Source organism: Phyllobates terribilis, unplaced genomic scaffold, assembly GCF_046119375.1.
Source record: "Phyllobates terribilis strain yellow unplaced genomic scaffold, ASM4611937v1 Scaffold_142__1_contigs__length_4687701, whole genome shotgun sequence".
NCBI lineage: Eukaryota > Metazoa > Chordata > Amphibia > Anura > Dendrobatidae > Phyllobates > Phyllobates terribilis.
The window spans coordinates 2,748,276-2,771,466 of NW_027362902.1; the positions used below are offsets into that span (position 1 = coordinate 2,748,276).

Consider the following 23,191-nt stretch of genomic DNA (forward strand, 5'->3'; position numbering starts at 1 on the left):
ATTGAATTCAATGTTTTTTGTTCATTTTGCTTGTTTGTCGGATTTTGGGATGGACTCTTTGGCTTTGCTTTTCTTCTCCTCATTGGATTTTTCATGTTCAAAGTTGCAGAAGCCAGATTACAAGCTCATTTTGGTTCAACTTCAGCAACTGTGCATTGCATTGCCATGTAATGTGATGCAATGCTATCTTTCTAGCTCTCCCTTTTTACTTCCTTTTGGATAAACAGACATATTAGGCAAGCATTTTGGAGCTTTCACCTAAATAACTACAGGTGGTGAGATAAGCTGCACAATATAATTGACCTTTCAGTATATTGTTGCACACACACCATCTATTTAGCAAATGCCCTTGTTATCAACAGCAGCCTTTTAAACTCACCTGAGCTAACAGGTATGTGCGCTGGTTACTCTGCTGCGCTTAAAATTTCTTTTTTGGTTTGCTACAATGCCTTTTCTGAAACGTTGTCTCCTTCTGCTGGAACACTGACTTCTTTCATTTAATGCCTGCAGACTATAAAAGAGAACCCAACCCAAAAAGTTTGGTTGATTAGTCTGTGGCATTCTGTTAAACTGTTGCTTATGGCGGTCTCTGTGAGCTTCTCAGCGACATTCAGCCAGCCAGGTATCCTGCCTGCAGTAGATGGAATGTGGCAATGGAACGCTGGCTGCGCGTGTCATAATAGGCTCTGAGCCTTTATATACCTGTGCACAGCAGCAGCCACCTTCAGTCTGCTGCTGGACAGCCAGCAGCAGCAGCAGCAGGAGAGGTATGTAATCAGGAGCCCTCCTGCTAAGGGTAGACAGCTGCTCGTTCCACCCCACCCCCCGCCTTAATTGGTTCTCCTCCCTTCCAACGGTGTTGAGGCGGGTGGGAACAGCAGGGGGTGAAGGTGCTGTGTTTAAAGAGGTGGAGTTATGCAGATCTAAAACGCGTGGATTGCAGCAGCAGCAAGCCGAAAAGTGCAGGCATGTAAGGGATCTAGAGGTTGACAACATGTCTTCTTAACGGGAGTCCAGGAGCTCATCTCCACAAATGGACTTTTCAGGATCCTTGGGTGGCTCCGTAGTTTGAAACCAATTCTGGTTATCGCTTCTCGGCCTTTTGGCTAAGATCAAGTGTAGTATCTGTTCTTATCAGTTTAATATCTGATACGTCCCCTATCTGGGGACCATATATTAAATGGATTTTTAGAACAGGGAGATGGAAAAAGAGCTTGCTCTGTCCACTCCACGCATTGACCTGGTATTGCAGTATCTCCAGGACCGGTGCACCCCTTCTTTAATGCAGTTTCTAAAATCAGAAAGAATTGAATTCAATGTTTTTTGTTCATTTTGCTTGTTTGTCGGATTTTGGGATGGACTCTTTGGCTTTGCTTTTCTTCTCCTCATTGGATTTTTCATGTTCAAAGTTGCAGAAGCCAGATTACAAGCTCATTTTGGTTCAACTTCAGCAACTGTGCATTGCATTGCCATGTAATGTGATGCAATGCTATCTTTCTAGCTCTCCCTTTTTACTTCCTTTTGGATAAACAGACATATTAGGCAAGCATTTTGGAGCTTTCACCTAAATAACTACAGGTGGTGAGATAAGCTGCACAATATAATTGACCTTTCAGTATATTGTTGCACACACACCATCTATTTAGCAAATGCCCTTGTTATCAACAGCAGCCTTTTAAACTCACCTGAGCTAACAGGTATGTGCGCTGGTTACTCTGCTGCGCTTAAAATTTCTTTTTTGGTTTGCTACAATGCCTTTTCTGAAACGTTGTCTCCTTCTGCTGGAACACTGACTTCTTTCATTTAATGCCTGCAAACTATAAAAGAGAACCCAACCCAAAAAGTTTGGTTGATTAGTCTGTGGCATTCTGTTAAACTGTTGCTTATGGCGGTCTCTGTGAGCTTCTCAGCGACATTCAGCCAGCCAGGTATCCTGCCTGCAGTAGATGGAATGTGGCAATGGAACGCTGGCTGCGCGTGTCATAATAGGCTCTGAGCCTTTATATACCTGTGCACAGCAGCAGCCACCTTCAGTCTGCTGCTGGACAGCCAGCAGCAGCAGCAGCAGGAGAGGTATGTAATCAGGAGCCCTCCTGCTAAGGGTAGACAGCTGCTCGTTCCACCCCACCCCCCGCCTTAATTGGTTCTCCTCCCTTCCAACGGTGTTGAGGCGGGTGGGAACAGCAGGGGGTGAAGGTGCTGTGTTTAAAGAGGTGGAGTTATGCAGATCTAAAACGCGTGGATTGCAGCAGCAGCAAGCCGAAAAGTGCAGGCATGTAAGGGATCTAGAGGTTGACAACATGTCTTCTTAACGGGAGTCCAGGAGCTCATCTCCACAAATGGACTTTTCAGGATCCTTGGGTGGCTCCGTAGTTTGAAACCAATTCTGGTTATCGCTTCTCGGCCTTTTGGCTAAGATCAAGTGTAGTATCTGTTCTTATCAGTTTAATATCTGATACGTCCCCTATCTGGGGACCATATATTAAATGGATTTTTAGAACAGGGAGATGGAAAAAGAGCTTGCTCTGTCCACTCCACGCATTGACCTGGTATTGCAGTATCTCCAGGACCGGTGCACCCCTTCTTTAATGCAGTTTCTAAAATCAGAAAGAATTGAATTCAATGTTTTTTGTTCATTTTGCTTGTTTGTCGGATTTTGGGATGGACTCTTTGGCTTTGCTTTTCTTCTCCTCATTGGATTTTTCATGTTCAAAGTTGCAGAAGCCAGATTACAAGCTCATTTTGGTTCAACTTCAGCAACTGTGCATTGCATTGCCATGTAATGTGATGCAATGCTATCTTTCTAGCTCTCCCTTTTTACTTCCTTTTGGATAAACAGACATATTAGGCAAGCATTTTGGAGCTTTCACCTAAATAACTACAGGTGGTGAGATAAGCTGCACAATATAATTGACCTTTCAGTATATTGTTGCACACACACCATCTATTTAGCAAATGCCCTTGTTATCAACAGCAGCCTTTTAAACTCACCTGAGCTAACAGGTATGTGCGCTGGTTACTCTGCTGCGCTTAAAATTTCTTTTTTGGTTTGCTACAATGCCTTTTCTGAAACGTTGTCTCCTTCTGCTGGAACACTGACTTCTTTCATTTAATGCCTGCAGACTATAAAAGAGAACCCAACCCAAAAAGTTTGGTTGATTAGTCTGTGGCATTCTGTTAAACTGTTGCTTATGGCGGTCTCTGTGAGCTTCTCAGCGACATTCAGCCAGCCAGGTATCCTGCCTGCAGTAGATGGAATGTGGCAATGGAACGCTGGCTGCGCGTGTCATAATAGGCTCTGAGCCTTTATATACCTGTGCACAGCAGCAGCCACCTTCAGTCTGCTGCTGGACAGCCAGCAGCAGCAGCAGCAGGAGAGGTATGTAATCAGGAGCCCTCCTGCTAAGGGTAGACAGCTGCTCGTTCCACCCCACCCCCCGCCTTAATTGGTTCTCCTCCCTTCCAACGGTGTTGAGGCGGGTGGGAACAGCAGGGGGTGAAGGTGCTGTGTTTAAAGAGGTGGAGTTATGCAGATCTAAAACGCGTGGATTGCAGCAGCAGCAAGCCGAAAAGTGCAGGCATGTAAGGGATCTAGAGGTTGACAACATGTCTTCTTAATGGGAGTCCAGGAGCTCATCTCCACAAATGGACTTTTCAGGATCCTTGGGTGGCTCCGTAGTTTGAAACCAATTCTGGTTATCGCTTCTCGGCCTTTTGGCTAAGATCAAGTGTAGTATCTGTTCTTATCAGTTTAATATCTGATACGTCCCCTATCTGGGGACCATATATTAAATGGATTTTTAGAACAGGGAGATGGAAAAAGAGCTTGCTCTGTCCACTCCACGCATTGACCTGGTATTGCAGTATCTCCAGGACCGGTGCACCCCTTCTTTAATGCAGTTTCTAAAATCAGAAAGAATTGAATTCAATGTTTTTTGTTCATTTTGCTTGTTTGTCGGATTTTGGGATGGACTCTTTGGCTTTGCTTTTCTTCTCCTCATTGGATTTTTCATGTTCAAAGTTGCAGAAGCCAGATTACAAGCTCATTTTGGTTCAACTTCAGCAACTGTGCATTGCATTGCCATGTAATGTGATGCAATGCTATCTTTCTAGCTCTCCCTTTTTACTTCCTTTTGGATAAACAGACATATTAGGCAAGCATTTTGGAGCTTTCACCTAAATAACTACAGGTGGTGAGATAAGCTGCACAATATAATTGACCTTTCAGTATATTGTTGCACACACACCATCTATTTAGCAAATGCCCTTGTTATCAACAGCAGCCTTTTAAACTCACCTGAGCTAACAGGTATGTGCGCTGGTTACTCTGCTGCGCTTAAAATTTCTTTTTTGGTTTGCTACAATGCCTTTTCTGAAACGTTGTCTCCTTCTGCTGGAACACTGACTTCTTTCATTTAATGCCTGCAGACTATAAAAGAGAACCCAACCCAAAAAGTTTGGTTGATTAGTCTGTGGCATTCTGTTAAACTGTTGCTTATGGCGGTCTCTGTGAGCTTCTCAGCGACATTCAGCCAGCCAGGTATCCTGCCTGCAGTAGATGGAATGTGGCAATGGAACGCTGGCTGCGCGTGTCATAATAGGCTCTGAGCCTTTATATACCTGTGCACAGCAGCAGCCACCTTCAGTCTGCTGCTGGACAGCCAGCAGCAGCAGCAGCAGGAGAGGTATGTAATCAGGAGCCCTCCTGCTAAGGGTAGACAGCTGCTCGTTCCACCCCACCCCCCGCCTTAATTGGTTCTCCTCCCTTCCAACGGTGTTGAGGCGGGTGGGAACAGCAGGGGGTGAAGGTGCTGTGTTTAAAGAGGTGGAGTTATGCAGATCTAAAACGCGTGGATTGCAGCAGCAGCAAGCCGAAAAGTGCAGGCATGTAAGGGATCTAGAGGTTGACAACATGTCTTCTTAACGGGAGTCCAGGAGCTCATCTCCACAAATGGACTTTTCAGGATCCTTGGGTGGCTCCGTAGTTTGAAACCAATTCTGGTTATCGCTTCTCGGCCTTTTGGCTAAGATCAAGTGTAGTATCTGTTCTTATCAGTTTAATATCTGATACGTCCCCTATCTGGGGACCATATATTAAATGGATTTTTAGAACAGGGAGATGGAAAAAGAGCTTGCTCTGTCCACTCCACGCATTGACCTGGTATTGCAGTATCTCCAGGACCGGTGCACCCCTTCTTTAATGCAGTTTCTAAAATCAGAAAGAATTGAATTCAATGTTTTTTGTTCATTTTGCTTGTTTGTCGGATTTTGGGATGGACTCTTTGGCTTTGCTTTTCTTCTCCTCATTGGATTTTTCATGTTCAAAGTTGCAGAAGCCAGATTACAAGCTCATTTTGGTTCAACTTCAGCAACTGTGCATTGCATTGCCATGTAATGTGATGCAATGCTATCTTTCTAGCTCTCCCTTTTTACTTCCTTTTGGATAAACAGACATATTAGGCAAGCATTTTGGAGCTTTCACCTAAATAACTACAGGTGGTGAGATAAGCTGCACAATATAATTGACCTTTCAGTATATTGTTGCACACACACCATCTATTTAGCAAATGCCCTTGTTATCAACAGCAGCCTTTTAAACTCACCTGAGCTAACAGGTATGTGCGCTGGTTACTCTGCTGCGCTTAAAATTTCTTTTTTGGTTTGCTACAATGCCTTTTCTGAAACGTTGTCTCCTTCTGCTGGAACACTGACTTCTTTCATTTAATGCCTGCAGACTATAAAAGAGAACCCAACCCAAAAAGTTTGGTTGATTAGTCTGTGGCATTCTGTTAAACTGTTGCTTATGGCGGTCTCTGTGAGCTTCTCAGCGACATTCAGCCAGCCAGGTATCCTGCCTGCAGTAGATGGAATGTGGCAATGGAACGCTGGCTGCGCGTGTCATAATAGGCTCTGAGCCTTTATATACCTGTGCACAGCAGCAGCCACCTTCAGTCTGCTGCTGGACAGCCAGCAGCAGCAGCAGCAGGAGAGGTATGTAATCAGGAGCCCTCCTGCTAAGGGTAGACAGCTGCTCGTTCCACCCCACCCCCCGCCTTAATTGGTTCTCCTCCCTTCCAACGGTGTTGAGGCGGGTGGGAACAGCAGGGGGTGAAGGTGCTGTGTTTAAAGAGGTGGAGTTATGCAGATCTAAAACGCGTGGATTGCAGCAGCAGCAAGCCGAAAAGTGCAGGCATGTAAGGGATCTAGAGGTTGACAACATGTCTTCTTAATGGGAGTCCAGGAGCTCATCTCCACAAATGGACTTTTCAGGATCCTTGGGTGGCTCCGTAGTTTGAAACCAATTCTGGTTATCGCTTCTCGGCCTTTTGGCTAAGATCAAGTGTAGTATCTGTTCTTATCAGTTTAATATCTGATACGTCCCCTATCTGGGGACCATATATTAAATGGATTTTTAGAACAGGGAGATGGAAAAAGAGCTTGCTCTGTCCACTCCACGCATTGACCTGGTATTGCAGTATCTCCAGGACCGGTGCACCCCTTCTTTAATGCAGTTTCTAAAATCAGAAAGAATTGAATTCAATGTTTTTTGTTCATTTTGCTTGTTTGTCGGATTTTGGGATGGACTCTTTGGCTTTGCTTTTCTTCTCCTCATTGGATTTTTCATGTTCAAAGTTGCAGAAGACAGATTACAAGCTCATTTTGGTTCAACTTCAGCAACTGTGCATTGCATTGCCATGTAATGTGATGCAATGCTATCTTTCTAGCTCTCCCTTTTTACTTCCTTTTGGATAAACAGACATATTAGGCAAGCATTTTGGAGCTTTCACCTAAATAACTACAGGTGGTGAGATAAGCTGCACAATATAATTGACCTTTCAGTATATTGTTGCACACACACCATCTATTTAGCAAATGCCCTTGTTATCAACAGCAGCCTTTTAAACTCACCTGAGCTAACAGGTATGTGCGCTGGTTACTCTGCTGCGCTTAAAATTTCTTTTTTGGTTTGCTACAATGCCTTTTCTGAAACGTTGTCTCCTTCTGCTGGAACACTGACTTCTTTCATTTAATGCCTGCAGACTATAAAAGAGAACCCAACCCAAAAAGTTTGGTTGATTAGTCTGTGGCATTCTGTTAAACTGTTGCTTATGGCGGTCTCTGTGAGCTTCTCAGCGACATTCAGCCAGCCAGGTATCCTGCCTGCAGTAGATGGAATGTGGCAATGGAACGCTGGCTGCGCGTGTCATAATAGGCTCTGAGCCTTTATATACCTGTGCACAGCAGCAGCCACCTTCAGTCTGCTGCTGGACAGCCAGCAGCAGCAGCAGCAGGAGAGGTATGTAATCAGGAGCCCTCCTGCTAAGGGTAGACAGCTGCTCGTTCCACCCCACCCCCCGCCTTAATTGGTTCTCCTCCCTTCCAACGGTGTTGAGGCGGGTGGGAACAGCAGGGGGTGAAGGTGCTGTGTTTAAAGAGGTGGAGTTATGCAGATCTAAAACGCGTGGATTGCAGCAGCAGCAAGCCGAAAAGTGCAGGCATGTAAGGGATCTAGAGGTTGACAACATGTCTTCTTAACGGGAGTCCAGGAGCTCATCTCCACAAATGGACTTTTCAGGATCCTTGGGTGGCTCCGTAGTTTGAAACCAATTCTGGTTATCGCTTCTCGGCCTTTTGGCTAAGATCAAGTGTAGTATCTTTCGAAAAGGCGGTTTTGGATGTTGGCCGCCCTAGTAGATTGATACATTATGCACACTGGGGTTTAGGCGCTTGTTAGTACGCCAGGTGGCTAATATAGTCATCTGGTGGAAAGCATGGCCCCCCAGGATCGACGCCATTGGGCCGGGGAAGATCGAAAGCCCGAAGTGTGAAGTGCCCCAGGAGTGGTGACCCTGGGGTGCCTTAACTCACTGGGATTGGGAACCCCACTTGAGTTTATGGCACATTTGCACTAGCACTTCAATATTTCTTTCTTCACACACACCCTTATTCCGGGCCTTCTGGCCTTAGGATGGGGAATTTTTCAATTCCCGGTCGAAGGTCCGGGCAGTATTATACTGTGAAACCTTCACTATTTATTTAATTTTTTTTTGTCACTGTGTGTCCACTTTTTCACGTGTGTCCACGTCCTTACTAGGATTTTGTCGGGATGCGGTTCCCTTACGGGTTCCTCTCTTGGCAGGTCTAGGGGGGGAGTGTGTGGCCATCAGGTTCCGCTCCCCCCTGAACCCCCCTGGCTCTCCTCTTTCGGGAGGAGAGCGTTGTTGGCTCCCCTCTTCCGGGAGGGGAGCACAGTCTTTGGCTCCCAGTGCCTTGCTCGGGTGAGAACTCGGGCAGGTATTGAGGGTAAGATTGGGCCGCCTATGGCTCCGGCTGGAGGTGGCTATTTGTCCCTGTGCCTCGCTGTGGCCTTCTGGCTCGGAGGGACGGGGAATGGTTTGTGGGACCCTTCTCCTTTTGGAGAGGGTTTCAAGAAGACCAGCATCCTAGTGCACTTTTTTTTGTGGCACTTGTCACTTTTTTAAGCGCACTCGGGTTTTGTACACGAATTCGGGCTTTCGATAAAAAAAAAAAAATCTGTTCTTATCAGTTTAATATCTGATACGTCCCCTATCTGGGGACCATATATTAAATGGATTTTTAGAACAGGGAGATGGAAAAAGAGCTTGCTCTGTCCACTCCACGCATTGACCTGGTATTGCAGTATCTCCAGGACCGGTGCACCCCTTCTTTAATGCAGTTTCTAAAATCAGAAAGAATTGAATTCAATGTTTTTTGTTCATTTTGCTTGTTTGTCGGATTTTGGGATGGACTCTTTGGCTTTGCTTTGCTTCTCCTCATTGGATTTTTCATGTTCAAAGTTGCAGAAGCCAGATTACAAGCTCATTTTGGTTCAACTTCAGCAACTGTGCATTGCATTGCCATGTAATGTGATGCAATGCTATCTTTCTAGCTCTCCCTTTTTACTTCCTTTTGGATAAACAGACATATTAGGCAAGCATTTTGGAGCTTTCACCTAAATAACTACAGGTGGTGAGATAAGCTGCACAATATAATTGACCTTTCAGTATATTGTTGCACACACACCATCTATTTAGCAAATGCCCTTGTTATCAACAGCAGCCTTTTAAACTCACCTGAGCTAACAGGTATGTGCGCTGGTTACTCTGCTGCGCTTAAAATTTCTTTTTTGGTTTGCTACAATGCCTTTTCTGAAACGTTGTCTCCTTCTGCTGGAACACTGACTTCTTTCATTTAATGCCTGCAGACTATAAAAGAGAACCCAACCCAAAAAGTTTGGTTGATTAGTCTGTGGCATTCTGTTAAACTGTTGCTTATGGCGGTCTCTGTGAGCTTCTCAGCGACATTCAGCCAGCCAGGTATCCTGCCTGCAGTAGATGGAATGTGGCAATGGAACGCTGGCTGCGCGTGTCATAATAGGCTCTGAGCCTTTATATACCTGTGCACAGCAGCAGCCACCTTCAGTCTGCTGCTGGACAGCCAGCAGCAGCAGCAGCAGGAGAGGTATGTAATCAGGAGCCCTCCTGCTAAGGGTAGACAGCTGCTCGTTCCACCCCACCCCCCGCCTTAATTGGTTCTCCTCCCTTCCAACGGTGTTGAGGCGGGTGGGAACAGCAGGGGGTGAAGGTGCTGTGTTTAAAGAGGTGGAGTTATGCAGATCTAAAACGCGTGGATTGCAGCAGCAGCAAGCCGAAAAGTGCAGGCATGTAAGGGATCTAGAGGTTGACAACATGTCTTCTTAACGGGAGTCCAGGAGCTCATCTCCACAAATGGACTTTTCAGGATCCTTGGGTGGCTCCGTAGTTTGAAACCAATTCTGGTTATCGCTTCTCGGCCTTTTGGCTAAGATCAAGTGTAGTATCTGTTCTTATCAGTTTAATATCTGATACGTCCCCTATCTGGGGACCATATATTAAATGGATTTTTAGAACAGGGAGATGGAAAAAGAGCTTGCTCTGTCCACTCCACGCATTGACCTGGTATTGCAGTATCTCCAGGACCGGTGCACCCCTTCTTTAATGCAGTTTCTAAAATCAGAAAGAATTGAATTCAATGTTTTTTGTTCATTTTGCTTGTTTGTCGGATTTTGGGATGGACTCTTTGGCTTTGCTTTTCTTCTCCTCATTGGATTTTTCATGTTCAAAGTTGCAGAAGCCAGATTACAAGCTCATTTTGGTTCAACTTCAGCAACTGTGCATTGCATTGCCATGTAATGTGATGCAATGCTATCTTTCTAGCTCTCCCTTTTTACTTCCTTTTGGATAAACAGACATATTAGGCAAGCATTTTGGAGCTTTCACCTAAATAACTACAGGTGGTGAGATAAGCTGCACAATATAATTGACCTTTCAGTATATTGTTGCACACACACCATCTATTTAGCAAATGCCCTTGTTATCAACAGCAGCCTTTTAAACTCACCTGAGCTAACAGGTATGTGCGCTGGTTACTCTGCTGCGCTTAAAATTTCTTTTTTGGTTTGCTACAATGCCTTTTCTGAAACGTTGTCTCCTTCTGCTGGAACACTGACTTCTTTCATTTAATGCCTGCAGACTATAAAAGAGAACCCAACCCAAAAAGTTTGGTTGATTAGTCTGTGGCATTCTGTTAAACTGTTGCTTATGGCGGTCTCTGTGAGCTTCTCAGCGACATTCAGCCAGCCAGGTATCCTGCCTGCAGTAGATGGAATGTGGCAATGGAACGCTGGCTGCGCGTGTCATAATAGGCTCTGAGCCTTTATATACCTGTGCACAGCAGCAGCCACCTTCAGTCTGCTGCTGGACAGCCAGCAGCAGCAGCAGGAGAGGTATGTAATCAGGAGCCCTCCTGCTAAGGGTAGACAGCTGCTCGTTCCACCCCACCCCCCGCCTTAATTGGTTCTCCTCCCTTCCAACGGTGTTGAGGCGGGTGGGAACAGCAGGGGGTGAAGGTGCTGTGTTTAAAGAGGTGGAGTTATGCAGATCTAAAACGCGTGGATTGCAGCAGCAGCAAGCCGAAAAGTGCAGGCATGTAAGGGATCTAGAGGTTGACAACATGTCTTCTTAACGGGAGTCCAGGAGCTCATCTCCACAAATGGACTTTTCAGGATCCTTGGGTGGCTCCGTAGTTTGAAACCAATTCTGGTTATCGCTTCTTGGCCTTTTGGCTAAGATCAAGTGTAGTATCTGTTCTTATCAGTTTAATATCTGATACGTCCCCTATCTGGGGACCATATATTAAATGGATTTTTAGAACAGGGAGATGGAAAAAGAGCTTGCTCTGTCCACTCCACGCATTGACCTGGTATTGCAGTATCTCCAGGACCGGTGCACCCCTTCTTTAATGCAGTTTCTAAAATCAGAAAGAATTGAATTCAATGTTTTTTGTTCATTTTGCTTGTTTGTCGGATTTTGGGATGGACTCTTTGGCTTTGCTTTTCTTCTCCTCATTGGATTTTTCATGTTCAAAGTTGCAGAAGCCAGATTACAAGCTCATTTTGGTTCAACTTCAGCAACTGTGCATTGCATTGCCATGTAATGTGATGCAATGCTATCTTTCTAGCTCTCCCTTTTTACTTCCTTTTGGATAAACAGACATATTAGGCAAGCATTTTGGAGCTTTCACCTAAATAACTACAGGTGGTGAGATAAGCTGCACAATATAATTGACCTTTCAGTATATTGTTGCACACACACCATCTATTTAGCAAATGCCCTTGTTATCAACAGCAGCCTTTTAAACTCACCTGAGCTAACAGGTATGTGCGCTGGTTACTCTGCTGCGCTTAAAATTTCTTTTTTGGTTTGCTACAATGCCTTTTCTGAAACGTTGTCTCCTTCTGCTGGAACACTGACTTCTTTCATTTAATGCCTGCAGACTATAAAAGAGAACCCAACCCAAAAAGTTTGGTTGATTAGTCTGTGGCATTCTGTTAAACTGTTGCTTATGGCGGTCTCTGTGAGCTTCTCAGCGACATTCAGCCAGCCAGGTATCCTGCCTGCAGTAGATGGAATGTGGCAATGGAACGCTGGCTGCGCGTGTCATAATAGGCTCTGAGCCTTTATATACCTGTGCACAGCAGCAGCCACCTTCAGTCTGCTGCTGGACAGCCAGCAGCAGCAGCAGTAGGAGAGGTATGTAATCAGGAGCCCTCCTGCTAAGGGTAGACAGCTGCTCGTTCCACCCCACCCCCCGCCTTAATTGGTTCTCCTCCCTTCCAACGGTGTTGAGGCGGGTGGGAACAGCAGGGGGTGAAGGTGCTGTGTTTAAAGAGGTGGAGTTATGCAGATCTAAAACGCGTGGATTGCAGCAGCAGCAAGCCGAAAAGTGCAGGCATGTAAGGGATCTAGAGGTTGACAACATGTCTTCTTAACGGGAGTCCAGGAGCTCATCTCCACAAATGGACTTTTCAGGATCCTTGGGTGGCTCCGTAGTTTGAAACCAATTCTGGTTATCGCTTCTCGGCCTTTTGGCTAAGATCAAGTGTAGTATCTGTTCTTATCAGTTTAATATCTGATACGTCCCCTATCTGGGGACCATATATTAAATGGATTTTTAGAACAGGGAGATGGAAAAAGAGCTTGCTCTGTCCACTCCACGCATTGACCTGGTATTGCAGTATCTCCATGACCGGTGCACCCCTTCTTTAATGCAGTTTCTAAAATCAGAAAGAATTGAATTCAATGTTTTTTGTTCATTTTGCTTGTTTGTCGGATTTTGGGATGGACTCTTTGGCTTTGCTTTTCTTCTCCTCATTGGATTTTTCATGTTCAAAGTTGCAGAAGCCAGATTACAAGCTCATTTTGGTTCAACTTCAGCAACTGTGCATTGCATTGCCATGTAATGTGATGCAATGCTATCTTTCTAGCTCTCCCTTTTTACTTCCTTTTGGATAAACAGACATATTAGGCAAGCATTTTGGAGCTTTCACCTAAATAACTACAGGTGGTGAGATAAGCTGCACAATATAATTGACCTTTCAGTATATTGTTGCACACACACCATCTATTTAGCAAATGCCCTTGTTATCAACAGCAGCCTTTTAAACTCACCTGAGCTAACAGGTATGTGCGCTGGTTACTCTGCTGCGCTTAAAATTTCTTTTTTGGTTTGCTACAATGCCTTTTCTGAAACGTTGTCTCCTTCTGCTGGAACACTGACTTCTTTCATTTAATGCCTGCAGACTATAAAAGAGAACCCAACCCAAAAAGTTTGGTTGATTAGTCTGTGGCATTCTGTTAAACTGTTGCTTATGGCGGTCTCTGTGAGCTTCTCAGCGACATTCAGCCAGCCAGGTATCCTGCCTGCAGTAGATGGAATGTGGCAATGGAACGCTGGCTGCGCGTGTCATAATAGGCTCTGAGCCTTTATATACCTGTGCACAGCAGCAGCCACCTTCAGTCTGCTGCTGGACAGCCAGCAGCAGCAGCAGCAGGAGAGGTATGTAATCAGGAGCCCTCCTGCTAAGGGTAGACAGCTGCTCGTTCCACCCCACCCCCCGCCTTAATTGGTTCTCCTCCCTTCCAACGGTGTTGAGGCGGGTGGGAACAGCAGGGGGTGAAGGTGCTGTGTTTAAAGAGGTGGAGTTATGCAGATCTAAAACGCGTGGATTGCAGCAGCAGCAAGCCGAAAAGTGCAGGCATGTAAGGGATCTAGAGGTTGACAACATGTCTTCTTAACGGGAGTCCAGGAGCTCATCTCCACAAATGGACTTTTCAGGATCCTTGGGTGGCTCCGTAGTTTGAAACCAATTCTGGTTATCGCTTCTCGGCCTTTTGGCTAAGATCAAGTGTAGTATCTGTTCTTATCAGTTTAATATCTGATACGTCCCCTATCTGGGGACCATATATTAAATGGATTTTTAGAACAGGGAGATGGAAAAAGAGCTTGCTCTGTCCACTCCACGCATTGACCTGGTATTGCAGTACCTCCAGGACCGGTGCACCCCTTCTTTAATGCAGTTTCTAAAATCAGAAAGAATTGAATTCAATGTTTTTTGTTCATTTTGCTTGTTTGTCGGATTTTGGGATGGACTCTTTGGCTTTGCTTTTCTTCTCCTCATTGGATTTTTCATGTTCAAAGTTGCAGAAGCCAGATTACAAGCTCATTTTGGTTCAACTTCAGCAACTGTGCATTGCATTGCCATGTAATGTGATGCAATGCTATCTTTCCAGCTCTCCCTTTTTACTTCCTTTTGGATAAACAGACATATTAGGCAAGCATTTTGGAGCTTTCACCTAAATAACTACAGGTGGTGAGATAAGCTGCACAATATAATTGACCTTTCAGTATATTGTTGCACACACACCATCTATTTAGCAAATGCCCTTGTTATCAACAGCAGCCTTTTAAACTCACCTGAGCTAACAGGTATGTGCGCTGGTTACTCTGCTGCGCTTAAAATTTCTTTTTTGGTTTGCTACAATGCCTTTTCTGAAACGTTGTCTCCTTCTGCTGGAACACTGACTTCTTTCATTTAATGCCTGCAGACTATAAAAGAGAACCCAACCCAAAAAGTTTGGTTGATTAGTCTGTGGCATTCTGTTAAACTCTTGCTTATGGCGGTCTCTGTGAGCTTCTCAGCGACATTCAGCCAGCCAGGTATCCTGCCTGCAGTAGATGGAATGTGGCAATGGAACGCTGGCTGCGCGTGTCATAATAGGCTCTGAGCCTTTATATACCTGTGCACAGCAGCAGCCACCTTCAGTCTGCTGCTGGACAGCCAGCAGCAGCAGCAGCAGGAGAGGTATGTAATCAGGAGCCCTCCTGCTAAGGGTAGACAGCTGCTCGTTCCACCCCACCCCCCGCCTTAATTGGTTCTCCTCCCTTCCAACGGTGTTGAGGCGGGTGGGAACAGCAGGGGGTGAAGGTGCTGTGTTTAAAGAGGTGGAGTTATGCAGATCTAAAACGCGTGGATTGCAGCAGCAGCAAGCCGAAAAGTGCAGGCATGTAAGGGATCTAGAGGTTGACAACATGTCTTCTTAACGGGAGTCCAGGAGCTCATCTCCACAAATGGACTTTTCAGGATCCTTGGGTGGCTCCGTAGTTTGAAACCAATTCTGGTTATCGCTTCTCGGCCTTTTGGCTAAGATCAAGTGTAGTATCTGTTCTTATCAGTTTAATATCTGATACGTCCCCTATCTGGGGACCATATATTAAATGGATTTTTAGAACAGGGAGATGGAAAAAGAGCTTGCTCTGTCCACTCCACGCATTGACCTGGTATTGCAGTATCTCCAGGACCGGTGCACCCCTTCTTTAATGCAGTTTCTAAAATCAGAAAGAATTGAATTCAATGTTTTTTGTTCATTTTGCTTGTTTGTCGGATTTTGGGATGGACTCTTTGGCTTTGCTTTTCTTCTCCTCATTGGATTTTTCATGTTCAAAGTTGCAGAAGCCAGATTACAAGCTCATTTTGGTTCAACTTCAGCAACTGTGCATTGCATTGCCATGTAATGTGATGCAATGCTATCTTTCTAGCTCTCCCTTTTTACATCCTTTTGGATAAACAGACATATTAGGCAAGCATTTTGGAGCTTTCACCTAAATAACTACAGGTGGTGAGATAAGCTGCACAATATAATTGACCTTTCAGTATATTGTTGCACACACACCATCTATTTAGCAAATGCCCTTGTTATCAACAGCAGCCTTTTAAACTCACCTGAGCTAACAGGTATGTGCGCTGGTTACTCTGCTGCGCTTAAAATTTCTTTTTTGGTTTGCTACAATGCCTTTTCTGAAACGTTGTCTCCTTCTGCTGGAACACTGACTTCTTTCATTTAATGCCTGCAGACTATAAAAGAGAACCCAACCCAAAAAGTTTGGTTGATTAGTCAGTGGCATTCTGTTAAACTGTTGCTTATGGCGGTCTCTGTGAGCTTCTCAGCGACATTCAGCCAGCCAGGTATCCTGCCTGCAGTAGATGGAATGTGGCAATGGAACGCTGGCTGCGCGTGTCATAATAGGCTCTGAGCCTTTATATACCTGTGCACAGCAGCAGCCACCTTCAGTCTGCTGCTGGACAGCCAGCAGCAGCAGGAGAGGTATGTAATCAGGAGCCCTCCTGCTAAGGGTAGACAGCTGCTCGTTCCACCCCACCCCCCGCCTTAATTGGTTCTCCTCCCTTCCAACGGTGTTGAGGCGGGTGGGAACAGCAGGGGGTGAAAGTGCTGTGTTTAAAGAGGTGGAGTTATGCAGATCTAAAACGCGTGGATTGCAGCAGCAGCAAGCCGAAAAGTGCAGGCATGTAAGGGATCTAGAGGTTGACAACATGTCTTCTTAACGGGAGTCCAGGTGCTCATCTCCACAAATGGACTTTTCAGGATCCTTGGGTGGCTCCGTAGTTTGAAACCAATTCTGGTTATCGCTTCTCGGCCTTTTGGCTAAGATCAAGTGTAGTATCTGTTCTTATCAGTTTAATATCTGATACGTCCCCTATCTGGGGACCATATATTAAATGGATTTTTAGAACAGGGAGATGGAAAAAGAGCTTGCTCTGTCCACTCCACGCATTGACCTGGTATTGCAGTATCTCCAGGACCGGTGCACCCCTTCTTTAATGCAGTTTCTAAAATCAGAAAGAATTGAATTCAATGTTTTTTGTTCATTTTGCTTGTTTGTCGGATTTTGGGATGGACTCTTTGGCTTTGCTTTTCTTCTCCTCATTGGATTTTTCATGTTCAAAGTTGCAGAAGCCAGATTACAAGCTCATTTTGGTTCAACTTCAGCAACTGTGCATTGCATTGCCATGTAATGTGATGCAATGCTATCTTTCTAGCTCTCCCTTTTTACTTCCTTTTGGATAAACAGACATATTAGGCAAGCATTTTGGAGCTTTCACCTAAATAACTACAGGTGGTGAGATAAGCTGCACAATATAATTGACCTTTCAGTATATTGTTGCACACACACCATCTATTTAGCAAATGCCCTTGTTATCAACAGCAGCCTTTTAAACTCACCTGAGCTAACAGGTATGTGCGCTGGTTACTCTGCTGCGCTTAAAATATCTTTTTTGGTTTGCTACAATGCCTTTTCTGAAACGTTGTCTCCTTCTGCTGGAACACTGACTTCTTTCATTTAATGCCTGCAGACTATAAAAGAGAACCCAACCCAAAAAGTTTGGTTGATTAGTCTGTGGCATTCTGTTAAACTGTTGCTTATGGCGGTCTCTGTGAGCTTCTCAGCGACATTCAGCCAGCCAGGTATCCTGCCTGCAGTAGATGGAATGTGGCAATGGAACGCTGGCTGCGCGTGTCATAATAGGCTCTGAGCCTTTATATACCTGTGCACAGCAGCAGCCACCTTCAGTCTGCTGCTGGACAGCCAGCAGCAGCAGCAGCAGGAGAGGTATGTAATCAGGAGCCCTCCTGCTAAGGGTAGACAGCTGCTCGTTCCACCCCACCCCCCGCCTTAATTGGTTCTCCTCCCTTCCAACGGTGTTGAGGCGGGTGGGAACAGCAGGGGGTGAAGGTGCTGTGTTTAAAGAGGTGGAGTTATGCAGATCTAAAACGCGTGGATTGCAGCAGCAGCAAGCCGAAAAGTGCAGGCATGTAAGGGATCTAGAGGTTGACAACATGTCTTCTTAACGGGAGTCCAGGAGCTCATCTCCACAAATGGACTTTTCAGGATCCTTGGGTGGCTCCGTAGTTTGAAACCAATTCTGGTTATCGCTTCTCGGCCTTTTGGCTAAGATCAAGTGTAGTATCTGTTCTTATCAGTTTAATATCTGATACGTCCCCTATCTGGGGACCATATATTAAATGGATTTTTAGAACAGGGAGATGGAAAAAGAGCTTGCTCTGTCCACTCCACGCATTGACCTGGTATTGCAGTATCTCCAGGACCGGTGCACCCCTTCTTTAATGCAGTTTCTAAAATCAGAAAGAATTGAATTCAATGTTTTTTGTTCATTTTGCTTGTTTGTCGGATTTTGGGATGGACTCTTTGGCTTTGCTTTTCTTCTCCTCATTGGATTTTTCATGTTCAAAGTTGCAGAAGCCAGATTACAAGCTCATTTTGGTTCAACTTCAGCAACTGTGCATTGCATTGCCATGTAATGTGATGCAATGCTATCTTTCTAGCTCTCCCTTTTTACTTCCTTTTGGATAAACAGACATATTAGGCAAGCATTTTGGAGCTTTCACCTAAATAACTACAGGTGGTGAGATAAGCTGCACAATATAATTGACCTTTCAGTATATTGTTGCACACACACCATCTATTTAGCAAATGCCCTTGTTATCAACAGCAGCCTTTTAAACTCACCTGAGCTAACAGGTATGTGCGCTGGTTACTCTGCTGCGCTTAAAATTTCTTTTTTGGTTTGCTACAATGCCTTTTCTGAAACGTTGTCTCCTTCTGCTGGAACACTGACTTCTTTCATTTAATGCCTGCAGACTATAAAAGAGAACCCAACCCAAAAAGTTTGGTTGATTAGTCTGTGGCATTCTGTTAAACTGTTGCTTATGGCGGTCTCTGTGAGCTTCTCAGCGACATTCAGCCAGCCAGGTATCCTGCCTGCAGTAGATGGAATGTGGCAATGGAACGCTGGCTGCGCGTGTCATAATAGGCTCTGAGCATTTATATACCTGTGCACAGCAGCAGCCACCTTCAGTCTGCTGCTGGACAGCCAGCAGCAGCAGCAGCAGGAGAGGTATATAATCAGGAGACCTCCTGCTAAGGGTAGACAGCTGCTCGTTCCACCCCACCCCCCGCCTTAATTGGTTCTCCTCCCTTCCAACGGTGTTGAGGCGGGTGGGAACAGCAGGGGGTGAAGGTGCTGTGTTTAAAGAGGTGGAGTTATGCAGATCTAAAACGCGTGGATTGCAGCAGCAGCAGCAAGCCGAAAAGTGCAGGCATGTAAGGGATCTAGAGGTTGACAACATGTCTTCTTAACGGGAGTCCAGGAGCTCATCTCCACAAATGGACTTTTCAGGATCCTTGGGTGGCTCCGTAGTTTGAAACCAATTCTGGTTATCGCTTCTCGGCCTTTTGGCTAAGATCAAGTGTAGTATCTGTTCTTATCAGTTTAATATCTGATACGTCCCCTATCTGGGGACCATATATTAAATGGATTTTTAGAACAGGGAGATGGAAAAAGAGCTTGCTCTGTCCACTCCACGCATTGACCTGGTATTGCAGTATCTCCAGGACCGGTGCACCCCTTCTTTAATGCAGTTTCTAAAATCAGAAAGAATTGAATTCAATGTTTTTTGTTCATTTTGCTTGTTTGTCGGATTTTGGGATGGACTCTTTGGCTTCGCTTTTCTTCTCCTCATTGGATTTTTCATGTTCAAAGTTGCAGAAGCCAGATTACAAGCTCATTTTGGTTCAACTTCAGCAACTGTGCATTGCATTGCCATGTAATGTGATGCAATGCTATCTTTCTAGCTCTCCCTTTTTACTTCCTTTTGGATAAACAGACATATTAGGCAAGCATTTTGGAGCTTTCACCTAAATAACTACAGGTGGTGAGATAAGCTGCACAATATAATTGACCTTTCAGTATATTGTTGCACACACATCATCTATTTAGCAAATGCCCTTGTTATCAACAGCAGCCTTTTAAACTCACCTGAGCTAACAGGTATGTGCGCTGGTTACTCTGCTGCGCTTAAAATTTCTTTTTTGGTTTGCTACAATGCCTTTTCTGAAACGTTGTCTCCTTCTGCTGGAACACTGACTTCTTTCATTTAATGCCTGCAGACTATAAAAGAGAACCCAACCCAAAAAGTTTGGTTGATTAGTCTGTGGCATTCTGTTAAACTGTTGCTTATGGCGGTCTCTGTGAGCTTCTCAGCGACATTCAGCCAGCCAGGTATCCTGCCTGCAGTAGATGGAATGTGGCAATGGAACGCTGGCTGCGCGTGTCATAATAGGCTCTGAGCCTTTATATACCTGTGCACAGCAGCAGCCACCTTCAGTCTGCTGCTGGACAGCCAGCAGCAGCAGCAGCAGGAGAGGTATGTAATCAGGAGCCCTCCTGCTAAGGGTAGACAGCTGCTCGTTCCACCCCACCCCCCGCCTTAATTGGTTCTCCTCCCTTCCAACGGTGTTGAGGCGGGAACAGCAGGGGGTGAAGGTGCTGTGTTTAAAGAGGTGGAGTTATGCAGATCTAAAACGCGTGGATTGCAGCAGCAGCAAGCCGAAAAGTGCAGGCATGTAAGGGATCTAGAGGTTGACAACATGTCTTCTTAACGGGAGTCCAGGAGCTCATCTCCACAAATGGACTTTTCAGGATCCTTGGGTGGCTCCGTAGTTTGAAACCAATTCTGGTTATCGCTTCTCGGCCTTTTGGCTAAGATCAAGTGTAGTATCTGTTCTTATCAGTTTAATATCTGATACGTCCCCTATCTGGGGACCATATATTAAATGGATTTTTAGAACAGGGAGATGGAAAAAGAGCTTGCTCTGTCCACTCCACGCATTGACCTGGTATTGCAGTATCTCCAGGACCGGTGCACCCCTTCTTTAATGCAGTTTCTAAAATCAGAAAGAATTGAATTCAATGTTTTTTGTTCATTTTGCTTGTTTGTCGGATTTTGGGATGGACTCTTTGGCTTTGCTTTTCTTCTCCTCATTGGATTTTTCATGTTCAAAGTTGCAGAAGCCAGATTACAAGCTCATTTTGGTTCAACTTCAGCAACTGTGCATTGCATTGCCATGTAATGTGATGCAATGCTATCTTTCTAGCTCTCCCTTTTTACTTCCTTTTGGATAAACAGACATATTAGGCAAGCATTTTGGAGCTTTCACCTAAATAACTACAGGTGGTGAGATAAGCTGCACAATATAATTGACCTTTCAGTATATTGTTGCACACACACCATCTATTTAGCAAATGCCCTTGTTATCAACAGCAGCCTTTTAAACTCACCTGAGCTAGCAGGTATGTGCGCTGGTTACTCTGCTGCGCTTAAAATTTCTTTTTTGGTTTGCTACAATGCCTTTTCTGAAACGTTGTCTCCTTCTGCTGGAACACTGACTTCTTTCATTTAATGCCTGCAGACTATAAAAGAGAACCCAACCCAAAAAGTTTGGTTGATTAGTCTGTGGCATTCTGTTAAACTGTTGCTTATGGCGGTCTCTGTGAGCTTCTCAGCGACATTCAGCCAGCCAGGTATCCTGCCTGCAGTAGATGGAATGTGGCAATGGAACGCTGGCTGCGCGTGTCATAATAGGCTCTGAGCCTTTATATACCTGTGCACAGCAGCAGCCACCTTCAGTCTGCTGCTGGACAGCCAGCAGCAGCAGGAGAGGTATGTAATCAGGAGCCCTCCTGCTAAGGGTAGACAGCTGCTCGTTCCACCCCACCCCCCGCCTTAATTGGTTCTCCTCCCTTCCAACGGTGTTGAGGCGGGTGGGAACAGCAGGGGGTGAAGGTGCTGTGTTTAAAGAGGTGGAGTTATGCAGATCTAAAACGCGTGGATTGCAGCAGCAGCAAGCCGAAAAGTGCAGGCATGTAAGGGATCTAGAGGTTGACAACATGTCTTCTTAACGGGAGTCCAGGAGCTCATCTCCACAAATGGACTTTTCAGGATCCTTGGGTGGCTCCGTAGTTTGAAACCAATTCTGGTTATCGCTTCTCGGCCTTTTGGCTAAGATCAAGTGCAGTGATCTACCGGTTGCTGCCTTGGTCTTGGCTGAGAGGTGCCTTGGGTACCCGGCTCCTTGGCCTCGGGGGATCGCTGCATGTAGCAGTGCGGCTTCACCCCCTTGCTGCTTTTGGGGAGCCGGATTAGTCCCGGGGCAACGAGGGGCGATCAGCCTGCCTGCTTTTTTTAAGTAGGCGAGGAGGATTTTTGCCACGTTTGGTGTGAAGATATGGACGGGAGAAGCCCAAATATGCTGACCTGTGAAGAGGTCCCAGTTTTTGCAAGATTGAAGAATGCAGTGCGGTTTATTTTTTTGGATCCAGAGAAGAAGAAGTCTGGCTTGTTTTTTTTGGTAGAGAAGATTTTGTTTGGACTTTTGGAAGTTCAAATGGAACAAGTTTTGTCTATGTTGGAGTTCCCGAAGAGAGGGATATATGATGTTATTTTTTGTTCAGAAGATATCTTTTCTGACTTTTGGAAGAGAATGGATCTAGTGAAGGAAGATTCGATACTTGAAGGTGTTTTTTTTGTGTCGCATTTTCCTAGGAAGGAAAGGCTAATAGTAATAAGGATGTATAGTCCTTTCATATTGGAAGAAGAGATCATGACCTTTTTATCCCGGTACTGTGAGAAAGTGAGTTCTGCTGGCAAAATGTTTAACCGATATGGTTTTTGGACCACGAGGTGGAGGTTCCTGGTCAAGTTCAAGGAAAGTTCGGATGGTGTTGTGGTACTCCCACCAAGTAGATTCAAAATCGGGACAGTTAATGGAGATAAGTTCTTTACAGGTATGCCGAAGTTTTGTAGGCGTTGTAAACAGTATGGCCATGAAAAGGATTCCTGTACATTACAGTGGTGTGCCAAGTGTGAAGAAGTGGGACATAAGGCAGAGAATTGTGAAAAAAGTAAGAAATGTAATCTATGTGGTGGCAGTGGTCATTTATATGATTGCTGTCCTGTCAATAAAAGGGAGGAGAAGTCAGTTGACAAGGAAGATGGAAAAGAAGAAGAGTCTGAAGCTGCCCCCCATGATGAAACGGAAGAGAACATATCTCAAAAGAAGGAGGAACAAATAAGAGATATAAGAAAAGAAGGTGATCATATGGAAGAAGATACTGAGAGTGATATCACAGACGTTGAGATTGAAAATACTAGCTTGGAAGAAGAAGTGGAGGTGGATAGGGAGTCAGAAGATCAGGAGGAAAGTGAGTCCTCCAGTCAGGATGAAAAGGAAGGTGCTGTAAGTAATATGGAAGAGGAGGAGGAGGGTGAAGAAACTAGTGAAGAAGAAAGAGAGGATGTCGCATGTGAAGCCAGAGAAGAAATTGAAGGAGTTTTGTCATCTGGGAAGGACTCTAGTAAAGCAAAGGATGTTTCAGAAAAAAATATGAGGGAGATGGAGGAGAGACAAGAAGTGTTGAAAATGCTAAAGAGTTGTGAAGGGGGGAGTCAGGCTAGTCTAAGGCGCAAAGTGTGGAATAACATTTATAGCGATATGCATCGTTTTTTTTCAACTTACAGAATACCTCAGTCGTTGGCTAAAGAGGTAGAAGAAGCTTGGGATGGTCGGTTTCTGGATGGAAGGCTTTTGAATGCCTTGGCAGCATATGGCCTGAAGAGAGGAATGTTGCCTT

The 23,191-nt window shown here is 45.1% G+C and overlaps 15 non-coding genes and 1 pseudogene across 15 annotated transcripts; all 16 read left to right on the top strand.

The window, feature by feature from the left end:
* The first annotated feature begins 1,086 nt into the window (after positions 1 to 1,086).
* On the top strand, positions 1,087 to 1,277 carry LOC141205858 (U2 spliceosomal RNA). Its single transcript, XR_012276530.1, has one exon. It is a non-coding gene; the product is annotated as a U2 spliceosomal RNA (small nuclear RNA).
* Positions 1,278 to 2,392: 1,115 nt separating this feature from the next.
* Positions 2,393 to 2,583, top strand: LOC141205859 (U2 spliceosomal RNA). Its single transcript, XR_012276531.1, has one exon. It is a non-coding gene; the product is annotated as a U2 spliceosomal RNA (small nuclear RNA).
* Positions 2,584 to 3,698: 1,115 nt separating this feature from the next.
* On the top strand, positions 3,699 to 3,889 carry LOC141205861 (U2 spliceosomal RNA). Its single transcript, XR_012276533.1, has one exon. It is a non-coding gene; the product is annotated as a U2 spliceosomal RNA (small nuclear RNA).
* Positions 3,890 to 5,004: 1,115 nt separating this feature from the next.
* Positions 5,005 to 5,195, top strand: LOC141205862 (U2 spliceosomal RNA). The gene has a single exon (XR_012276534.1). It is a non-coding gene; the product is annotated as a U2 spliceosomal RNA (small nuclear RNA).
* A 1,115-nt stretch (positions 5,196 to 6,310) lies between these two features.
* Positions 6,311 to 6,501, top strand: LOC141205863 (U2 spliceosomal RNA). The gene has a single exon (XR_012276535.1). It is a non-coding gene; the product is annotated as a U2 spliceosomal RNA (small nuclear RNA).
* A 1,115-nt stretch (positions 6,502 to 7,616) lies between these two features.
* Positions 7,617 to 7,708, top strand: LOC141206441 (U2 spliceosomal RNA; annotated as a pseudogene).
* A 794-nt stretch (positions 7,709 to 8,502) lies between these two features.
* LOC141206269 (U2 spliceosomal RNA) lies at positions 8,503 to 8,687 on the top strand. Its single transcript, XR_012276924.1, has one exon. It is a non-coding gene; the product is annotated as a U2 spliceosomal RNA (small nuclear RNA).
* A 1,115-nt stretch (positions 8,688 to 9,802) lies between these two features.
* Positions 9,803 to 9,993, top strand: LOC141205864 (U2 spliceosomal RNA). Its single transcript, XR_012276536.1, has one exon. It is a non-coding gene; the product is annotated as a U2 spliceosomal RNA (small nuclear RNA).
* A 1,112-nt stretch (positions 9,994 to 11,105) lies between these two features.
* Positions 11,106 to 11,296, top strand: LOC141205971 (U2 spliceosomal RNA). The gene has a single exon (XR_012276640.1). It is a non-coding gene; the product is annotated as a U2 spliceosomal RNA (small nuclear RNA).
* Positions 11,297 to 12,411: 1,115 nt separating this feature from the next.
* LOC141206078 (U2 spliceosomal RNA) lies at positions 12,412 to 12,602 on the top strand. Its single transcript, XR_012276744.1, has one exon. It is a non-coding gene; the product is annotated as a U2 spliceosomal RNA (small nuclear RNA).
* Positions 12,603 to 13,717: 1,115 nt separating this feature from the next.
* On the top strand, positions 13,718 to 13,908 carry LOC141206317 (U2 spliceosomal RNA). Its single transcript, XR_012276952.1, has one exon. It is a non-coding gene; the product is annotated as a U2 spliceosomal RNA (small nuclear RNA).
* Positions 13,909 to 15,023: 1,115 nt separating this feature from the next.
* LOC141205865 (U2 spliceosomal RNA) lies at positions 15,024 to 15,214 on the top strand. The gene has a single exon (XR_012276537.1). It is a non-coding gene; the product is annotated as a U2 spliceosomal RNA (small nuclear RNA).
* Positions 15,215 to 16,323: 1,109 nt separating this feature from the next.
* On the top strand, positions 16,324 to 16,514 carry LOC141205867 (U2 spliceosomal RNA). Its single transcript, XR_012276539.1, has one exon. It is a non-coding gene; the product is annotated as a U2 spliceosomal RNA (small nuclear RNA).
* A 1,115-nt stretch (positions 16,515 to 17,629) lies between these two features.
* LOC141205868 (U2 spliceosomal RNA) lies at positions 17,630 to 17,820 on the top strand. The gene has a single exon (XR_012276540.1). It is a non-coding gene; the product is annotated as a U2 spliceosomal RNA (small nuclear RNA).
* A 1,118-nt stretch (positions 17,821 to 18,938) lies between these two features.
* LOC141205869 (U2 spliceosomal RNA) lies at positions 18,939 to 19,129 on the top strand. Its single transcript, XR_012276541.1, has one exon. It is a non-coding gene; the product is annotated as a U2 spliceosomal RNA (small nuclear RNA).
* A 1,111-nt stretch (positions 19,130 to 20,240) lies between these two features.
* On the top strand, positions 20,241 to 20,431 carry LOC141205870 (U2 spliceosomal RNA). The gene has a single exon (XR_012276542.1). It is a non-coding gene; the product is annotated as a U2 spliceosomal RNA (small nuclear RNA).
* The last annotated feature ends 2,760 nt before the right edge of the window (positions 20,432 to 23,191 follow it).